Here is a 19,450-nt window from a genome sequence, read left to right as displayed (position 1 = left end):
CATTTGGGAAAGCCAGGAATGGGACCCACCAGTCACCTGGCTCTATAGATGTTTGGAGAAGCCAGGTTGTGACCCTTCGTCACCTGACCTTGTACCTGGACTGTCATCTTCCTACGCTTGTCGTTACCTCCTCTCTGTGCGCGTCACAGGTGGGGTAGGTGACCCTGGAATCTCTGAAGTAACTTATGCTCTTATCCCGGAGAGTCAGTGGAAGGGTGAGACTAATTTGCACCATCTTGTGTACTGTGCTCGGACTGTTCTATGTTTTATCTGCCTGTTTTGTGGTTCAATAAAGTGTTGTCACACTGTGTTACCCTCACCCTGTGTTGTCTGAGTAGTATTATGCCCACAGTAAAAGGAGAGCGGGCCTTCAGTGGGATAATCCCTGGTCCATGCAGTCTTGAGCCAGCAGATGAGAGCAAATGCTGGATCAACGTGTCTCCATAGCCAGTAACATATAAAGCAGGGTGCGGTGCGATCCTGGGAAGTGGATACGGCAGGGAGACGGTGCGACCCAGGGGTGCGGATACGGCAGGGAGACGGTGCGACCCAGGGGTGCGGATACGGCAGGGAGACGGTGCGACCCAGGGGTGCGGATACGGCAGGGAGACGGTGCGACCCAGGGGTGCGGATACGGCAGGGAGACGGTGCGACCCAGGGGTGCGGATACGGCAGGGAGACGGTGCGACCCAGGGGTGCGGATACGGCAGGGAGACGGTGCGACCCAGGGGTGCGGATACGGCAGGGAGACGGTGCGACCCAGGGGTGCGGATACGGCAGGGAGACGGTGCGACCCAGGGGTGCGGATACAGCAGGGAGACACTGCGACCCAGGGGTGCAGATATGGCAGGGAGACGCTGCAACCTAGGGGTGTGGATACGGCAGGGAGATGCTGCGTCCCAGGGGTGCGGATACAGCAGGGAGACGGTGCGACCCAGGGGTGTAGATACGGCAGGGAGACGGTGCGCACTATCATACACAGCATAAATTGGTATTTATAGTTTCCACGCTGTGTCGCATTTCAGATTTTCTGTGACTGCTCTCAGTGGGGGGAGATGCCAGAGTCTCTTATGTAGATGTGACCCCCGATCGCGTGGAGCGTCCGTGCTATGGCTCATATCCTGTCCTCCATCCTAGCCTGAGGCCGAGTACACAGGAGCAGAGCCGGAGCTCTGACTACAACACCCACAGCAGATGTACTGACTCCGGTGACACCAGAGTCCAGGGACACAGCAAATAAGGGCCCTATATGTCCTTACAGTGCACCTCCACCAAGGGCCCGGACCGAGGCATCCGCAGGACACAACTGTGTGACCCAGGGGTGCGAATACAGCAGGGAGACAGATGTGACAAACTACTGCTGCTCCTGTGTCACCTGCCAAAGAGTGGGGAAGGTGGGGCCTGCTCTTAAGACTCCCCTGATCCCTTTGCCAGTGATAGATGAGCCTTTCCAGAGGATCGCGGTGGACATTGTGGGCCCGCTGGCCGTCTCCAGCAGCTCTGGAAAGCGATACATCCTCACTGTGGTAGACTACGCTACCCGGTACCCAGAGGCAAGGGCTCTGTCCTCAACTAGGGCAGATAAGGTGGCGGATGCCCTGTTGGCCATCTTTTCACGTGTAGGATTTCCCAGGGAGATGCTTACCGATCAAGGGACCCAATTTATGTCTCACCTAATGGAGGCTCTCTGTAAGAGAATGCAGGTGAAGCACCTGGTATCGAGTGCGTATCACCCACAGACCAATGGCTTGTGTGAACGCTTCAATGGTACCCTCAAACAGATGCTATGCCATACCTCCCGACTTTTGAAGATGAGAAAGAGGGACAAAGTCTGCAGCGCGCAACGCGCGTCGCGGCAAATTTTAGGCCACGCCTCTGACCACACCAATTCATAACTAGTCACACCCATATCCACATCCCAACCACACCCATTTAGCACTGCTGATCACACGGTTTCATAAAGAATAATTATAAACAAAAAAATATGGCCACACAGTGCTCCATACTGTATAATGGCCACACATGATGCTCAATACCGTATAATGGCCGCACATGATGCTCCATACTGTTTATTGGCCCTACATGATGCTCCATACTGTTTATTGGCCCTACATGATGCTCCATACTGTATATTGGCCGCACATGATGCTCCATACTGTATATTGGCCGCACATGATGCTTTATACTGTATAATGGCCACACATAGCTACTCCTACACACACGGCTCCGCTCCGTACACCTCGTACACACACGGCTCCGCTCCGTACACCTCGTACACACACGGCTCCGCTCCGTACACCTCGTACACACACGGCTCCGCTCCGTACACCTCGTACACACACGGCTCCGCTCTGTACACCTCGTACACACACGGCTCCGCTCTGTACACCTCATACACACACGGCTCCGCTCCGTACACACACGGCTAACTGCCCAGACTTCTCCATACCTGATACGTCGATCTGCAATCACAGCAGCAGAGGCCAGTATCAGAGGAGGCTGTCAGTGTCCATCCCACCCTGCTCAGCCCCACTCATTCCACGCACAATCAGTTTACTAGCCAGGCATGATTAGCTCAGCAGTCCACTGGTCTGCTGCTTATTGCGGCACCCAGGGCTGTGTTCGGCAGATAAGCCCTGGAGGTGGTGACTGACTGTGTTGTAACTTATGTACCTCAAAGAACAGAAGTGTCCCCTCTCAGTGTCTCCCTCTCTGAAGTTCTGTACCGCACGCACAATGGAGACTCACTCAGGAACATACCCAAAGGGGAAGGGGCGTGGCCTAACACAAGGGGGCGTGACACGTACCTCAAACATGTCTCCTCTCTCCCCCTCTGAGCTGTACCGCGCAAACTGGAAGAAAAACAGAATGCAGGGGAAGGGGCGTGGCTTAACAAGGGGGCGTGTCGGCTGCTTTGTCTGCTGTCTGCGGGATCAGAGCGTCCCGTGCTGGACAGCGGGGCAAAGCATCAAAACCGGGACAGTCCCGCACAATGAGGGACGGTTGGGAGCTATGTGCTACGCATGCTGGTTGAGAACCAAGGACGCGACTGGGACCGGTACCTCCCACACCTGCTATTAGCTTACCGAGAGGTTCCACAAGCCTCGATGGGGTTCTCCCCCTTCAAGCTCCTGTAGGGCAGGCGAGTCCGGGGACCCCTTGGGTTGGTAAGGGAATCCTGGGAAGAGAAGCCGAACCCTTCTGAAGTGTCCATAGTGGAGTATGTCATGCACTTCCGTGACAAAATGCAGACCTTGATGCAGTTGATGCATGACAACATGACGCAGGCTCAGGCTGATCAGAAGCACTGGTACGACCAGATCGCCCGGGAGCGGACCTACCAGGTGGGTCAAAAGGTGTGGGTGCTGGTCCCCGTACCAAACGATAAGCTTCAGGCAGCCTGGGAAGGCTCATACATCGTCCAGCAACAGTTCAACCCGGCCACCTACGTGGTCACGCTTGACCACGCTCGGGGTAGGCGAAAGGCCTTCCACGTTAATATGATAAAGGCTCATCAAAAATGTGGAGCCTGCATCCTACCGGTCGGCAACCTGCCCGAGGATGGGGAGGAAGACCTCCTCCTGGACATGCTGGCCCAAGCCAAGGCCGGTGGGTCCATCGAGGATGTGGAGATAAGCGCCTTGCTAACCGAACCCCAGTAGTCTCAGCTGAGTGCAACGTTAAAATCCTTCCAGGCCATGTTTACCAACATGCCTGAAAGGAGTGATGTAGCAGTCCACAAGGTGGACACCGGGAATCATACGAGGTGAAGCACGTTATGCGCCAGGAAGTCAATGAGATGCTAAAGTTGGGGGTGATTAAACGGTCTAAGAGCGTGTGGGCCTTACCTGTAGTCCTGGTGCCAAAGAAGGATCGGGCCACCCAGTTCTGTGTGGACTACAGGGGGCTCAACGCCATAACGGCCTCCAATGCACACCCAATGCCACACACCGAGGAACTGCTTGAGCGGTTAGCTGGCGCAAGCTATCTATCCATTATGGATCTGAGATGGGGATATTGGTAGATTCCCCTGAGCCCCGAGGCACAGGAGAAGTCCGCCTTTATCACACCCTTTGGACTGTACGAGTCCACGGTCATGCCTTTTGTCATGAAGAATGCTCCTGCCACTTTCCAAAGGAAGGTCTACGACCTGCTCCAGGGACTAGAGAGGTACGCAGTGGCGTACCTGGATGACATTGCCATCTTCTGTCCCACCTGGGAAGATCACCTCCAGGATCTGCAGCAGGTGCTTGGGTGCATCCACCAATCAGGCCTGACCATCAAGCCGGAGGAAGTGCCAGATGAGCATGAGTAAGGTCCACTACCTGGGGCACTGGGTAGACAGGGGTACTCTGAAGCCAGAGCCTGGGAAAGTGGATGCTATAGCATCCTGGCCCACTCCCAGGACCACGAAACAGGTGATGTCCTTCTTGGGCACTGCAGGGTGCTATAGGCGCTTTGTACAAAACTATAGTAGCCTTGCGAAGCCTTTGACGGACCTCACCAAGAGGAACCTACCCCAACAGTCGATTGGACAAATGACTGTGAGGTGACCTTTCGGACTTTCAAGACTGCCCTGAGTAGCTCCCCTGTGCTTACGGCGGTCGACTGCAGGGGCCGTTCTTGGTACAGACCGACGCCAGCGAGGTTGGCCTTGGTGCTGTGCGTAGCCAGGTCAAGTAAAAATAGGTAGCAGCTGACAGCACTTCAATGCCAGTGCACGTTCCAGTCCAATGGCCCAATTGGAAAGAAAACACCGTCCTGTACAAAAAAGGAACAGCATCTCATCCAGGTGATGAAAGATTAAAAGCACTTTATTCTGCCATGATGCAACGTTAAGACCATTATAGGTCTTTATCAAGCATGTTTGATAAAGACCTATAATGGTCGAAATGTTGCATCATGGCAGAATAAAGCTCTTTTAATCTTTCATCACCTGGATGGGATGCTGTTCCTTTTTTGTACTGAACTGTACTTAGCCAGGTCGACTCGGGGAACCAAGAGCACCCCGTGTTATACCTAAGCCGGAAACTCCTGCCGAGGAAAGTGGCCTATTCCACTATAGAGGAGTGCCTGGCCACTGTATGGGCCCTACAACGCTTGCAGCCCTACTTGTATGGGCGCACCTTCACACCGTCGTGTCCAACCACAACCCTGAGTTGGCTGCAGTGTCCGTTACCAACGGAAGGTTGCTACACTGGAGCCTCGCCCTCCAGCAGTACAACTTTGCCAAACTCACTGTCTTTTCAGTGTTGAACGGTAATGCAGATGGGTTATCCAGTCGGAGAGAGATGCGCCTAGAGGAGTACCGAGAGGTCCTGCCTCTGTAGCACAGTCAAAAAGGGGGAGGTGTCAGGAAAATATGAATTAGTTTCCATTGTTTTGGGGACGCAACCAGAGCTGGCCTACTACTCCTCGCACCATTGGTTTCTGTAGGACCAAATCCCACAAACAGCCCCTCTCTCTCTCTTTGACTTTCCACTCCCCTCTTTGCAAGCAAATGGTCAGCTGGAATGCTAAGTTTTATTGCCTGCCAGGACTTGCAGAGCTGAATGTGTTTTTCCCTCCAAATAAACTCTTTGTCTTCTAAGCAAAACACTTCAAGTCAAATTCAATAAGACACAGTATATTCTCGAGTATAAGCCCACCCAAGTATAAGCCGAGGCACCTACTTTTGTCACGGTAAACTGGGTTATCTTATTGCCTGGAGTATAAGCCGGGTATGCATTGTCCCCTCCCTGTCCTGCTATGCATGGCTCCCCCTGTCCTGGTATGCGTTGCTCCCCCTCTGTTGTATGCATGGCTCCTTCAGACCCGCATGGCTCAGCTCCTCAGGTCCCGCATGGCTTGGGTCCCCCGTCCCATCGTTATATGCATGGCTCACATCCCCCCATCCTACTCACCCTCCTCACGCCATCACTGCATCTCCACCGGCAGCTCTCCTCTCTTGAGCGGTCACGTGGTACCGCTCATTAAAGGGAACCTGTTACCTGAATTTGGCGGGACCAGTTTTGGGTCATATGGGCGGGGTTTTCGGGTGTTTGATTCACCCTTTCCTTACCCGCTGGCTGCATGCCGGTCGCAATATTGGATTGAAGCTCATTCTCTGTCCTCCGGAGTACACACCAGCGCAAGGCAATATTTCCTTGCGCTGGCGTGTACTCCGGAGGACAGAGAATGAACTTCAATCCAATATTGCGGCCGGCATGCAGCCAGCGGGTAAGGAAAGGGTGAATCAAACACCCGAAAACCCCGCCCATATGACCCAAAACTGGTCCCGCCAAATTCAGGTGACAGGTTCCCTTTAAGGTAATGAATATGTGCTCCACGCCTATGGGAGTGGAGACGCGTACATTTTCATCACCTTAATGAGCGGCACCACGTGACCGCTCAGCACAGGATTGCTGCCGGCGCTGGGACAATGAAGATGCAGCGACGGCGCAAGGAGGGCGAGTATGCTATCTTCTGTTAGCCAGCGGCTGCAGCTGTCACTGTGCCACAGCTGCCGGCTTCTGCCACTGCTCCGCCGCTCCCACTCCCCCCGCCGGCTTTCTGGACAAAGACTCGTGTATAAGTCGAGGGGGGCATTTTTAGCACACAAAAAATGTACACAAGTATATACGGTAGATTTCCAGGATCTGGGCACTTGGGGTTACTCATGGCAGTGTTTTGCGGCATTTAGGACCATCAGAAACCTGGGAAATGAATTTCTGCCCACCAGCAAATCACAGACATACCGTGTTTGCACTCTAAAAAACTGTAAAATTGCAAAGGAAAAAATAATGCCAGTATTGTTGTCCTGTGAGCTTCCAGGCCAAAGATAGGAAGAAAAGGAGTTATCGATAACTTTCAAAGCTTTGTGTACCTCCCAGAAAGAAGCCCATATGTGAAGTCAGCAAAGTGGGAAGCCTTAGCTTTATGGCCGAAACATAAAACAAGAACGTCCATCTTTGGCATGCATTCAGAGCCAGGGGAGACAGCTGAACACCATGCTGTGGTACTGGATCATTTCTTTGGGATCTCTCCACCCCTTTATCGACACGTCATACCTGTGACTGAGATTTAATAAGTTTCGTATTTTCATCCCTTTTATTTCATAACTGTTTGTACATACTTGTGTTTTGTCTCTTTTGTAATATCGTTTGTAAACACTGCCGATTCTTCCGGAGTAAAATAATAAATTTGCTAGCTTCCTTCTTCTTGTTCTATAAGCGATCCGCCACGAACTCTGCTCAAATTCACGTTACCAAACATGTGTCCGACCAACCTATAAGAGGTCGGTGGTGGCAGCATCGTTGTCGTATTTATGTGGTGTTGGGGACTTGATGGTGACTGGATCGAGGTATATATATGTTCCTATTCCTATCAGGAATCAGTGGTATATATACATCCTGTCACATCACATCCCGCAATATTCAATGTAAATTAGAGCAGCTGCGACCATTCTCTTATCCTCTGTCAATACCCTTATTTGCCAGTAAGGTAAGGGGGCACCAGAGAGCTGCAACTTCCTACTAAGTTCGTGACTGAGGGCCAGAACCGAGGCATCCGCAGGACGCGAGGCCTCCACCGAGGGCCAGGACGCGAGGCCTCCACCGAGGGCCAGGACGCGAGGCCTCCACCGAGGGCCAGGACGCGAGGCCTCCACCGAGGGCCAGGACGCGAGGCCTCCACCGAGGGCCAGGACGCGAGGCCTCCACCGAGGGCCAGGACGCGAGGCCTCCACCGAGGGCCAGGACGCGAGGCCTCCACCGAGGGCCAGGACGCGAGGCCTCCACCGAGGGCCAGGACGCGAAGCCTCCACCGAGGGCCAGGACGCGAGGTTGGGGTAGAAGATGAATGCTGAAATCTTACAGATCGAGCCGGGGAGTCGGTGGATTCTGTCCAGGAGGCGTCACCTCCTCCGCGCCTCATTCCTGGATAAGGAAGGAATTCAAAGCACGACCATTATAAATCGTATAATTACCGTGCGCCACATAATCCGGGGTGGCATCATGTGTGCACTATATGGTGTTAATTATCGGAGCACTGTGCGGTGGCACCAGGCGGGCACTGCACAGTCCTATGATATCAGCACTGCGCGGTGGCACCAGGCGGACACTGCACAATCCTAAGATATCAGCACTGCGGGGGGCACCAGGCGGGCACTGCACAGTCCTATGATATCAGCACTGCGCGGTGGCACCAGGTGGACACTGCACAATCCTATGATATCAGCACTGCGCGGTGGCCCCATGCGGGCACTGCACAATCCCATGATATCAGCACTGCGCGGTGGCACCAGGCGGGCACTGCACAATCCCATGATATCAGCACTACGCGGTGGCACCAGGCGGGCACTGCACAATCCTAGGATATCAGCACTGCGCGGTGGCACCAGGCGGACACCACACAATCCAAGGATATCAGCAATGCGCGGTGGCACCAGGCGGGCACTGCACAATCCTAGGATATCAGCACTGCGCGGTGGCACCAGGCGGACACGGCACAATCCCAAGATATCAGCACTGCGCGGTGGCACCAGGAGGGCACTGCACAATCCTATGATATCAGCACTGCGCGGTGGCCCCATGCGGGCACTGCACAATCCTATATCAGCACTGCGCGGTGGCACCAGGTGGACACTGCACAATCCCATGATATCAGCACTGCGCGGTGGCACCAGGCGGACACTGCACAATCCTAGGATATCAGCACTGCGCGGTGGCACCAGGCGGGCACTGCACAATCCTAGGATAGCAGCACTGCGCGACAGCCATAGTCAAGGGTTAACGTGCCCCCTCCGCGATGCCAGCGCTCACACAGCCACACACCATTTGTCCGCTGTGGACTTGGAGTCGTCCCTTTCACAAATAACAGAGGCAATGCCTGAAATCCGGGACATGGGACCAGGCATCACATGGAGACAGCAGAGGGGGCGGCGCACGAGACCACCGGAAACGGGCTAATATCACCTGCTATAGGAGAGCAACAATGGGTTAATGCCGGGTGCCCACCCAGGATCGGGCATGAACAGGTTAACAGAAGAAAGGGTGGTGCAGACGTGAGGGGGCGCAGCTGGCAGCAGAGCGTCCATGTGAGGGCACCGCAGACACGTCCCTGCCAGGATCCACAGAGGAGACCGCTACCCCTCAGCCTCCCTCGCTGCTGCTCTCTGTTATCAGCCAGCTTGTGCTGTAAGGGGCGATCCCCGAGCTCTGGCCGCAGGCAGCGGATCATTGCGGAGCGCGGCCTCAGCCAGGATTTCCAGGGGCTGCAGTAAGCCGCTTATCAGTCTCTGATGCGGCTAACGAGCAATTAGCCGGTGATCACAAGTCAACGACACCTACAGATTATCACTGCCTTAAAGGGACAGGACCCCGAGCACTATACACCCAAGACTAACAGTCTGCAGGGCGGTAACAGCCAGTGTCCTCTGTTATCAGCCAGTCCGGAGACTGCACGTGAACACCCCTATATCCGACCATCGCTGGGGCGGACGTGCAGGACGCTCCGCTCATCACTGTCGGGCAAAGTCCCCACGTTACAATCTCCCGCCCTGGTGACCGGCCACATGCACAACCCTGCAACAAACGGGGCCGGAAACCCACAAACATGAGGAGGCCACAGGGCGGCGCTCCGCACTTCTCCCAGGCGGCGCCCCGCGACCTCAGCTCCGCACCTCTCCCAGGCTGCGCCCCGCGACCTCAGCTCCACACTTCTCTCAGGCAGCCCCCATGACCTCAGCTCCGCACTTCTCCCAGGCTGCGCCCCGCGACCTCAGCTCCGCACTTCTCCCAGGCTGCGCCCCGCAACCTCAGCTCGGCACTTCTCCCAGGCTGCGCCCCGCAACCTCAGCTCCGCACTTCTCCCAGGCGGCGCCCCGCGACCTCAGCTCCGCACTTCTCCCAGGCGGCGCCCCGCGACCTCAGCTCCGCACTTCTCCCAGGCTGCGCCCCGCAACCTCAGCTCCGCACTTCTCCCAGGCTGCGCCCCGCAACCTCAGCTCCGCACTTCTCCCAGGCTGCGCCCCGCAACCTCAGCTCCGCACTTCTCCCAGGCTGCGCCCCGCAACCTCAGCTCCGCACTTCTCCCAGGCTGCGCCCCGCAACCTCAGCTCCGCACTTCTCCCAGGCTGCGCCCCGCGACCTCAGCTCCGCACTTCTCCCAGGCTGCGCCCCGCGACCTCAGCTCCGCACTTCTCCCAGGCGGCACCCCGTGACGTCAGCTCCGCACTTCTCCCAGGCTGAGCCCCGCAACCGCAGCTCCGCACCTCTCCCAGGCGGCGCCCCGCGACCTCAGCTCTGCACTTCTCCCAGGCGGCGCCCCGCAACCGCAGCTCCGCACTTCTCCCAGGCGGCGCCCCGCAACCTCAGTTCCGCACTTCTTTCAGGCGGCGCCCCGCGACCTCAGCTCCGCACTTCTCCCAGGCGGTGCCCCGCGACCTCAGCTCCGCACTTCTCCCAGGCGGCGCCCCGCGACCTCAGCTCCGCACTTCTCCCAGGCTGCGCCCCGCAACCTCAGCTCCGCACTTCTCCCAGGCTGCGCCCCGCAACCTCAGCTCCGCACTTCTCCCAGGCTGCGCCCCGCAACCTCAGCTCCGCACTTCTCCCAGGCTGCGCCCCGCAACCTCAGCTCCGCACTTCTCCCAGGCTGCGCCCTGCAACCTCAGCTCCGCACTTCTCCCAGGCTGCGCCCCGCAACCGCAGCTCTGCACTTCTCCCAGGCGGCACCCCGCGACCTCAGCTCCGCACTTCTCCCAGGCAGCACCCCGTGACCTCAGCTATACGGCACCACACAAGATGGGATGGGCTCAGCACCGTAATTCCCTAATGGGGCAGTCAGTACAGGCTTACTGAGGACCCCACTCTCTAAAAGGAACTTGCCGCCTTCTGTACAGCAGGGACCGTTACTAGTGGGGGTGTTAGGGGACCCCTGCACCCCGCTTCCTCCCTGCTCTGTGAACAGGGACCGGTGATCACATTCCGGCAGGTGACTGCAGCGGCCGAGAGGGGATTTAGGAGGAAATGAGCTGACGTACCACAATGAGAGGGGGCACCACCGAGGGGGCCACTGAAGAGGATGGGCAGGGCTGCCAGACGACGGGCATCACAGGGGAAGTTAGGTGGGTACAACACAGGCGAACAGCAGAGGCAGCACAGTGTGCAGTGGCCCCGAGAGGGAAGCTTCATCAGTGGAGCTGCTGCCAGTCCGGACCCCCAGAAAGTAACTGGTGAGAGGGGCCCGGCTGTGGGGTCTCTTGTGCGACACTGAGGCCAGCACCGGACGGGGCCCAGATCACTCCACACGGAGAAGTGTGACATCAGGGGGTCCAGAGCGGCATCGAGACCACGTCATGGATTCCCAATAGATCCCGCCAACATTTCGGGTGCATGATACACATCATAAAAATGTGGAAAGGTCACAGGTGTGAAGACTTTCCAATGCAGTGTGTATAGAATGGTCACACACTGCCTTGAAAAGGTATTGACACCCTGTAAACTTTTCCAGTTACAGCCACAAGCTTAAATGTATCTTCTTGATTCTCTGTGATACAAAGTAACAAGTAGTGGAGGTTTGCTGCACAGGTTAACCCCTTCACGACCTCGGGATTTTCCTTCTCTTCGGCCCAGAGCCAGAACTCTTCCATGTTCCCATCAGTGCGGCTGTGGGAGCGCTGGGTTTTCGCAGGACGAGCTGACGTTTTTATCGATACCGTTCTGGGGTAGACACGATGTCTGTTATTGCAATGTTGTGGCGGCCAAAGAAATGGAATTCTGGTGTTTGGATTCTTTTTCTCATTACACCGTTCACCAATCGGATTCATTGTTTTAGATTCTGATTGGACGTTAATGATCGGAGAGAAACGTTTATTTCATTATGGTTTTATTCTGCGGAGAACGGAACTTTTCTAATCGTCTCCTTACGGAGCGTCGGAGCTGCGATCGTCTGATCATCGGCCCCTGCTGTGTAGCAACCATCATCTGCTACCACAAGCACGGGGGGCTTCTGAAGCCAGTCATGTGACAGCAGCATTTAACATGTTAACAGCCGGGCGGATCCTGCCAGGGGCACGTCAGCTGATCACGTCATGTGCCGGGAAGGATGGGGGCTCGGAGCCGGGGTCCGCACCAGAGGGGGGCGCACCTATACTTCACAGGGCGTGAAGGGGTTAAACATGTAAATCTGAATATCGTGCATTAGTATTCACCCCCCCAGTCGGTGCTTTGTAGGACCACCTTTCTCTGCAGTCTTTTGCTTTTTATTTCCTTAGTTACAGCAAGACTTTTGCTAATTTTCTCTCTTGTAGGTTTTATGGGAACATGAGCTTATGTGCTGCCTGTACCAACCCAAGGGAAGCTCAACTTGTGTGTTTAGTCTTTTGGGGTCTGTCTCTCCTCTGCTGCCCATCACCTCTGAGAAGCTTCCCTGCCTCTGCTGTAGAAAAGCCTCCCCACAGCAGGATGCAGCCAACACCATATGTGACAGATGCTGCCCCCGCCATGCGTGACAGATGCTGCCCCCGCCATGCGTGACAGATGCTGCCCCCGCCATGCGTGACAGATGCTGCCCCCGCCATGCGTGACAGATGCTGCCCCCGCCATGCGTGACAGATGCTGCCCCCGCCATGCGTGACAGATGCTGCCCCCGCCATGCGTGACAGATGCTGCCCCCGCCATGCGTGACAGATGCTGCCCCCGCCATGCGTGACAGATGCTGCCCCCGCCATGCGTGACAGATGCTGCCCCGCCATGCGTGACAGATGCTGCCCCCGCCATGCGTGACAGATGCTGCCCCCGCCATGCGTGACAGATGCTGCCCCCGCCATGCGTGACAGATGCTGCCCCCGCCATGCGTGACAGATGCTGCCCCCGCCATGCGTGACAGATGCTGCCCCCGCCATGCGTGACAGATGCTGCCCCCGCCATGCGTGACAGATGCTGCCCCCGCCATGCGTGACAGATGCTGCCCCCGCCATGCGTGACAGATGCTGCCCCCGCCATGCGTGACAGATGCTGCCCCCGCCATGCGTGACAGATGCTACCCCCGCCATGCGTGACAGATGCTACCCCCACCATGCGTGACGGTGGGGATGGTGTTTTCAGGGTGATGTGCTAGTTTTCCACCAGGCAATGTTTAGCATTTAGCCCCAGATGTTCTCCTTTGGTCTCCTCTGCCAGAGCCCCTTCTTCCACAGGCTCCTCCTCTCCTCCACTTTATCCCTGACCTGTCTGGTGGGCTCCTTGGTTTCTGAGGCCATCACAGCACAGCTGTCATTATACTGAGGAGAAATCACCCCCAGGGGACACAATCCACTAATGATGCGACTTCTGGGGCGATTGGTCACTCAGGATGTAATTTAGGGGCAACAGACGACAGGGAGTGAACACTAACGCACAGAACAATGCTCAGATTTATAGTTTTACAATAAATTAGTACACCCCATATCATTTCCTTGTTACTTTGTGTTTGTATCACAGGAAATCTCCACATGGTATGAAGACTTTCTCTGGGCACCGTCCTCTATCAGATCTGCCAGCAGGAGCAGAAATCCCTTGAGGGGGCTGGCAGCACATATCGGGGGTCTCGGGCCTCTCGGCACATATCGGGGGTCTCGGCACATATCGGGGGTCTCGGGCCTCTCGGCACATATCGGGGGTCTCAGACCTCTCGGCACATATTGGGGGACTCGGCACATATCGGCACATATCGGGGGACTCGGCACATATCGGGGGACTCGGCACATATCGGGGGACTCGGCACATATCGGGGGACTCGGCACATATCGGGGGACTCGGCACATATCGGGGGACTCGGCACATATCGGGGGACTCGGCACATATCGGGGGACTCGGCACATATCGGGGGACTCGGCACATATCGGCACATATCGGGGACTCGGCACATATCGGGGACTCGGCACATATCGGGGGACTCGGCACATATCGGGGGACTCGGCACATATCGGGGGACTCGGCACATATCGGGGGACTCGGCACATATCGGGGGACTCGGCACATATCGGGGGACTCGGCACATATCGGCACATATCGGGGACTCGGCACATATCGGGGACTCGGCACATATCGGGGGACTCGGCACATATCGGCACATATCGGGGGACTCGGCACATATCGGGGGACTCGGCACATATCGGGGGACTCGGCACATATCGGGGGTCTCGGCACATATCGGCACATATCGGGGGACTCGGCACATATCGGGGGACTCGGCACATATCGGGGGACTCGGCACATATCGGGGGACTCGGCACATATCGGGGGACTCGGCACATATCGGGGGTCTCAGACCTCTCGGCACATATCGGGGACTCGGCACATATCGGGGGTCTCGGCACATATCGGCACATATCGGTGGTCTCGGCACATATCGGCACATATCGGGGGTCTCGGCACATATCGGCACATATCGGGGACTCGGCACATATTGGGGGGTCTCCTTCTGACAGCAACAAACTGATTGTTCTCTTCAACTCAATCTAGCACAATGAACACGAGACAGAGACACAGAGTGTGAGAACCCCCCATCATCCCCCCGCGGTGTATCAGGCTGTATACAGACGTACCCCGGACCCGGGGCCGCTCGAGGATTCCTCCGGTGACTTTTCTCCCCCTGTGACCTCTGCCACAGAGCGGTCACAATGTGCGGGGCCCCTCCACTGTCCCGCGGTTGGCCGGTCCCCAGGTCCCCGCGGTCGGTCCCCCCGGTCCCCCGGTCCTCGCCTGCTCTCACCTCCTGGATGTCAGCGCTGTAGTCGACGGTGGAGTCTGAGTTGCCGTCCGGCTCCACATGCTGCAGCTCCGCCCCTCTGCTGTGATTGGTGCAGCACTGCTCCACCCACTGCTAGGACGGGGCCCCTAGAGGGCAGAGCAGGAGGGCCCCAGGCACAGACTAGGACCCCGGAGACTCCGCGGGGCCCCACTGCCCCCGTGATCCCGAGCACCGCGCAGTCCTGGACTTTCTGCCACTGATCCGCGTCCAGTTTCCGTGTGGCTTTTCCTGATCCTCCGCGGTTTTCCCGCTTCCTTCCTCCGTAGTACAGCAGGGTCCGGGGTCTCCCTCTGCGGGGTCTCCCTGTACACGGAGCACGATGGTCTGTCCCGGCATTCACAGGAGCGGTGTGCCGAGGGCTGTGACTGGACGCCGAAATCTGACCCTGAGAGAAATAAGGTCCGGAGCCGCGGCCCAGCGTCCGAAGGTACGGGTACAGTGTAAAAGTTGGGTGGGACACTGATGGGTTAATGGCTGCAAACTGCAGAGGGCAAGTGAAGAGCGGCGGCACACCGAGGGCGAGGAGCGGAGCCACCCAGAGGACGAGGAGCGGCGGCACACTGAGGACGAGGAGCGCGGGCACACCGAGGGCGAGGAGCGGAGCCACCCAGAGGACGAGGAGCGGCGGCACACTGAGGACGAGGAGCGCGGGCACACCGAGGGCGAGGAGCGGAGCCACCCAGAGGACGAGGAGCGGTGGCACACCGAGGGCGAGGAGCAGAGCCACCCAGAGGACGAGGAGCGGCGACACACAGGACGAGGAGCGCGGACACACTGAGGACGAGGAGCGTGGGCACACCAAAGATGAGGAGCGCGGGCACACCGAGGGCGAGGAGCGGAGCCACCCAGAGATAGAGGAGCGGAGCCACCCAGAGGACGAGGAGCGGTGGCACACCGAGGGCGAGGAGCGGAGCCACCCAGAGGACGAAGAGTGTTGGCATACCGAGGGCGAGGAGTGGAGCCACCAAGAGGACGAGGAGCAGCGGGACCCAGAGGACGAGGAGCGCGGGCACACTGAGGGCGAGGAGCGGAGCCACCCAGAGATAGAGGAGCGGAGCCACCCAGAGGACGAGGAGCGGTGGCACACGGAGGGCGAGGAGCGGAGCCACCCAGAGGACGAAGAGTGTTGGCATACCGAAGGCGAGGAGCGGAGCCACCCAGAGGACGAGGAGCAGCGGGACCCAGAGGACGAGGAGCGCGGGCACACTGAGGGCGAGGAGCGGACCCACCCAGAGATAGAGGAGCGGAGCCACCCAGAGGACGAGGTGCGGTGGCACACCAAGGGCGAGGAGCGGAGCCACCCAGAGGACGAGGAGCAGCGGGACCCAGAGGACGAAGAGCGCGGGCACCCCGAGGACGAGGAGCGGAGCCACCCAGAGATAGAGGAGCGGAGCCACCCAGAGGACGAGGAGCGGTGGCACACCGAGGGCGAGGAGCAGAGCCACCCACAGGACGAGGAGCGCGGACACACTGAGGACGAGGAGCATGGGCACACCGAGGACGAGGAGCGGAGCCACCCAGAGATAGAGGAGCGGAGCCACCCAGAGGACGAGGAGCGGCGGCACACTGAGGACGAGGAGCGCGGGCACACCTAGGGCGAGGAGCGGAGCCACCCAGAGGACGAGGAGCGGCGGCACACTGAGGACGAGGAGCGCGGGCACACCGAGGGCGAGGAGCGGAGCCACCCAGAGATAGAGGAGCGGAGCCACCCAGAGGACGAGGAGCGGTGGCACACCGAGAGCGAGGAGCAGAGCCACCCAGAGGACGAGGAGCGGCGGCACACAGGATGAGGAGCGCGGACACACTGAGGACGAGGAGCGTGGGCACACCAAGGATGAGGAGCGCGGGCACACCGAGGACGAGAAGCGGAGCCACCCAGAGATAGAGGAGCGGAGCCACCCAGAGGACGAGGAGCGGCGGCACACTGAGGACGAGGAGCGCGGGCACACCTAGGGCGAGGAGCGGAGCCACCCAGAGGACGAGGAGCGGCGGCACACTGAGGACGAGGAGCGCGGGCACACCGAGGGCGAGGAGCGGAGCCACCCAGAGATAGAGGAGCGGAGCCACCCAGAGGACGAGGAGCGGTGGCACACTGAGGGCGCGGAGCAGAGCCACCCAGAGGACGAGGAGCGGCGGCACACAGGACGAGGAGCGCGGACACACTGAGGACGAGGAGCAGAGCCACCCAGAGATAGAGGAGCGGAGCCACCCAGAGGACGAAAAGCGGTGGCACACCCAGGGCGAGGAGCGGAGCCACCCAGAGGACGAAGAGTGTTGGCATACCGAGGGCGAGGAGCGGAGCCACCCAGAGGACGAGGAGCAGTGGGACCCAGAGGACGAGGAGCGCGGGCACACTGAGGGCGAGGAGCGGACCCACCCAGAGATAGAGGAGCGGAGCCACCCAGAGGACGAGGTGCGGTGGCACACCAAGGGCGAGGAGCGGAGCCACCCAGAGGACGAGGAGCAGCGGGACCCAGAGGACGAAGAGTGCGGGCACACCAAGGACAAGGAGCGGCGCCACCCCGAGGACGAGGAGCAGCGGCACACCAAGGGCGAGGAGCACGGGCACACTGAGGACGAGGAGCGCGAGCACCCAGAGGACGAGGAGCATGGGCACCCAGAGGACGAGGAGTGGAGGCACACCGAGGGCGAGGAGTGGAGGCACACCGAGAACGAGGAGTGGAGGCACACCGAGAACGAGGAGCATGGGCACACCGAGGACGAGGAGCGGCAGCACACAGAGGACAAGGAGCGGCAGCACCCAGAGGACGAGTAGCGGCGGCACCCAGAGGACGAGGAGCGGAGCCACTCAGAAGACGAGGAGCGGTGGCACCACAAGTGCCAGACCCCGATCAGCCGCCAGCAGTGGAGCAACGTGATCAGCGGGCAATGACAGAACCGCAAAGGATGCACCTGCAATACACCCCCACAGTACACACCCACAATGCACCCCTGCAAAACACCCCCCGCATTATGCACCCACTAGACACCTCCGCACACCCGCAATGCACCCCTGCAATACACAACCGCAATACACCCTTACACACCCGCAATAAACTCCGGCAATACACACCCCTGCAATGCAACCCCACACACCCGGAATACACCCCACACACCCCTGCATTACACACCCGCAATACACCCCCACACACGTGCAATACACACCCCTGCAATGCAACCCCACACACCCGGAATACACCCCACAATACCCCCACAATATTCCTCTGCACACCATGAATACACCCCTGCATTCCCAAAATACCCCCGCAATATACATTTGCAATGCACACCCAGAATACCCACGCAATACATCACCGCATGCCCGCAGTACATATTCGCAATACACCCACAATACATCCCTGCATGCCCGAAATACACCCCCCCACGCCCGAAATATCTCTGCAATATTCCTCTGCACACCTGGAATACCCCCGCAATACGCACCTGGAATACACCTGCGATAACCCCTGCACAACCAAAATACCCCCGCAGTACACCCCCACACACGCAACACACACACCCACAATACAACCCCGCACGCCCAAAATACCCCTGCAATATTCCTCTGTACACCCAGAATACACCCGCAATACATCACCGCATGCCCGCAGTACATATTCGCAATACACCCCCCCACGCCCGAAATATCTCTGCAATATTCCTCTGCACACCTGGAATACCCCCGCAATACGCACCTGGAATACACCTGCGATAACCCCTGCACAACCAAAATACCCCCGCAGTACACCCCCACACACGCAACACACACACCCACAATACAACCCCGCACGCCCAAAATACCCCTGCAATATTCCTCTGTACACCCAGAATACACCCGCATTACATCCCTGCATGCCCGAAATACCCCCGCAATACTACTCTATACACCAGCAATACACCCCTGCACGTCCGGAATACCCCCGCATTATATACTCAGAATACCCCCGCAATACACACCCAGATTACCCCATAATACACTACCGCACACCTGCAATATTCCTCTGCACACTCTGAATACACCCCTGCATTCCCAAAATACCCCTGCAATAAACACCTGCAATGTTCACCCAGAATACCCACGCAATACATCACCGCACGCCCGCAATAAATATTCGGAATACACCCGCAATATACACCCACAATACATCCCTGCATGCTCGATATACACCCCCGGAATACACCCCCCCCCCCACGCCCGAAATAACTCTGCAATATTCCTCTGCACGACCGAAATACCCCCGCAATATTACTGTGGACACCCGGAACACCCCTGCAATATACACCCGGAATACACCCCAGCACGCCCAAAATACCCCCGCAATATTCCGCTGCATACCTGGAATACACAGCAATACACCCCCGCACGCCTCAAATACCCCCCCGTAATATACACCCACAATACACACCCTGCCTGTGTCTATGATCTGATGGTATCTTTGTCGGGTCGTAGGGACCACCGAACTCCCACAGAACATCTGGGTGACCCCCTAACTTATCCAAACTGATCTGGGGGAAACAGCAACCAGAAATAATGGGGAACCAGAAAAGTCCCGGGAATTCTGACTGCGATCCCAGGAGGCTCCAGAGCTTCAGCTGCGGCCAGAGATCCGGCAGGAATAGATTATAATGTGTGCGGGCGGGGGAGGGGATGCGGCTTTTATAATGGCTCTACTGGGAG

The 19,450-nt window shown here is 57.9% G+C and overlaps 1 protein-coding gene across 3 annotated transcripts in view; it reads right to left on the bottom strand.

Annotated features, from left to right (window-relative positions):
- SLC29A1 (solute carrier family 29 member 1 (Augustine blood group)) overlaps window positions 1-14,822 on the bottom strand; it is a 42,237-nt gene extending 27,415 nt beyond the window's left edge. For 2 of the 3 annotated variants that reach the window (XM_077281942.1, XM_077281944.1), the window contains exon 1: window positions 14,734-14,822. The gene's annotated coding sequence lies outside the window, so the exon portion shown is untranslated. Of the gene's footprint in view, window positions 1-14,566; window positions 14,663-14,733 lie in introns of those variants that run through there. The other variant, XM_077281943.1, reaches the window with a different exon arrangement.
- Window positions 14,823-19,450: the final 4,628 nt, after the last annotated feature.

Source organism: Ranitomeya variabilis, chromosome 2, assembly GCF_051348905.1.
Source record: "Ranitomeya variabilis isolate aRanVar5 chromosome 2, aRanVar5.hap1, whole genome shotgun sequence".
Lineage (NCBI taxonomy): Eukaryota > Metazoa > Chordata > Amphibia > Anura > Dendrobatidae > Ranitomeya > Ranitomeya variabilis.
Note: the sequence above shows the minus strand (reverse complement) of the source record. Positions and strands in the feature narration are given on the sequence as shown.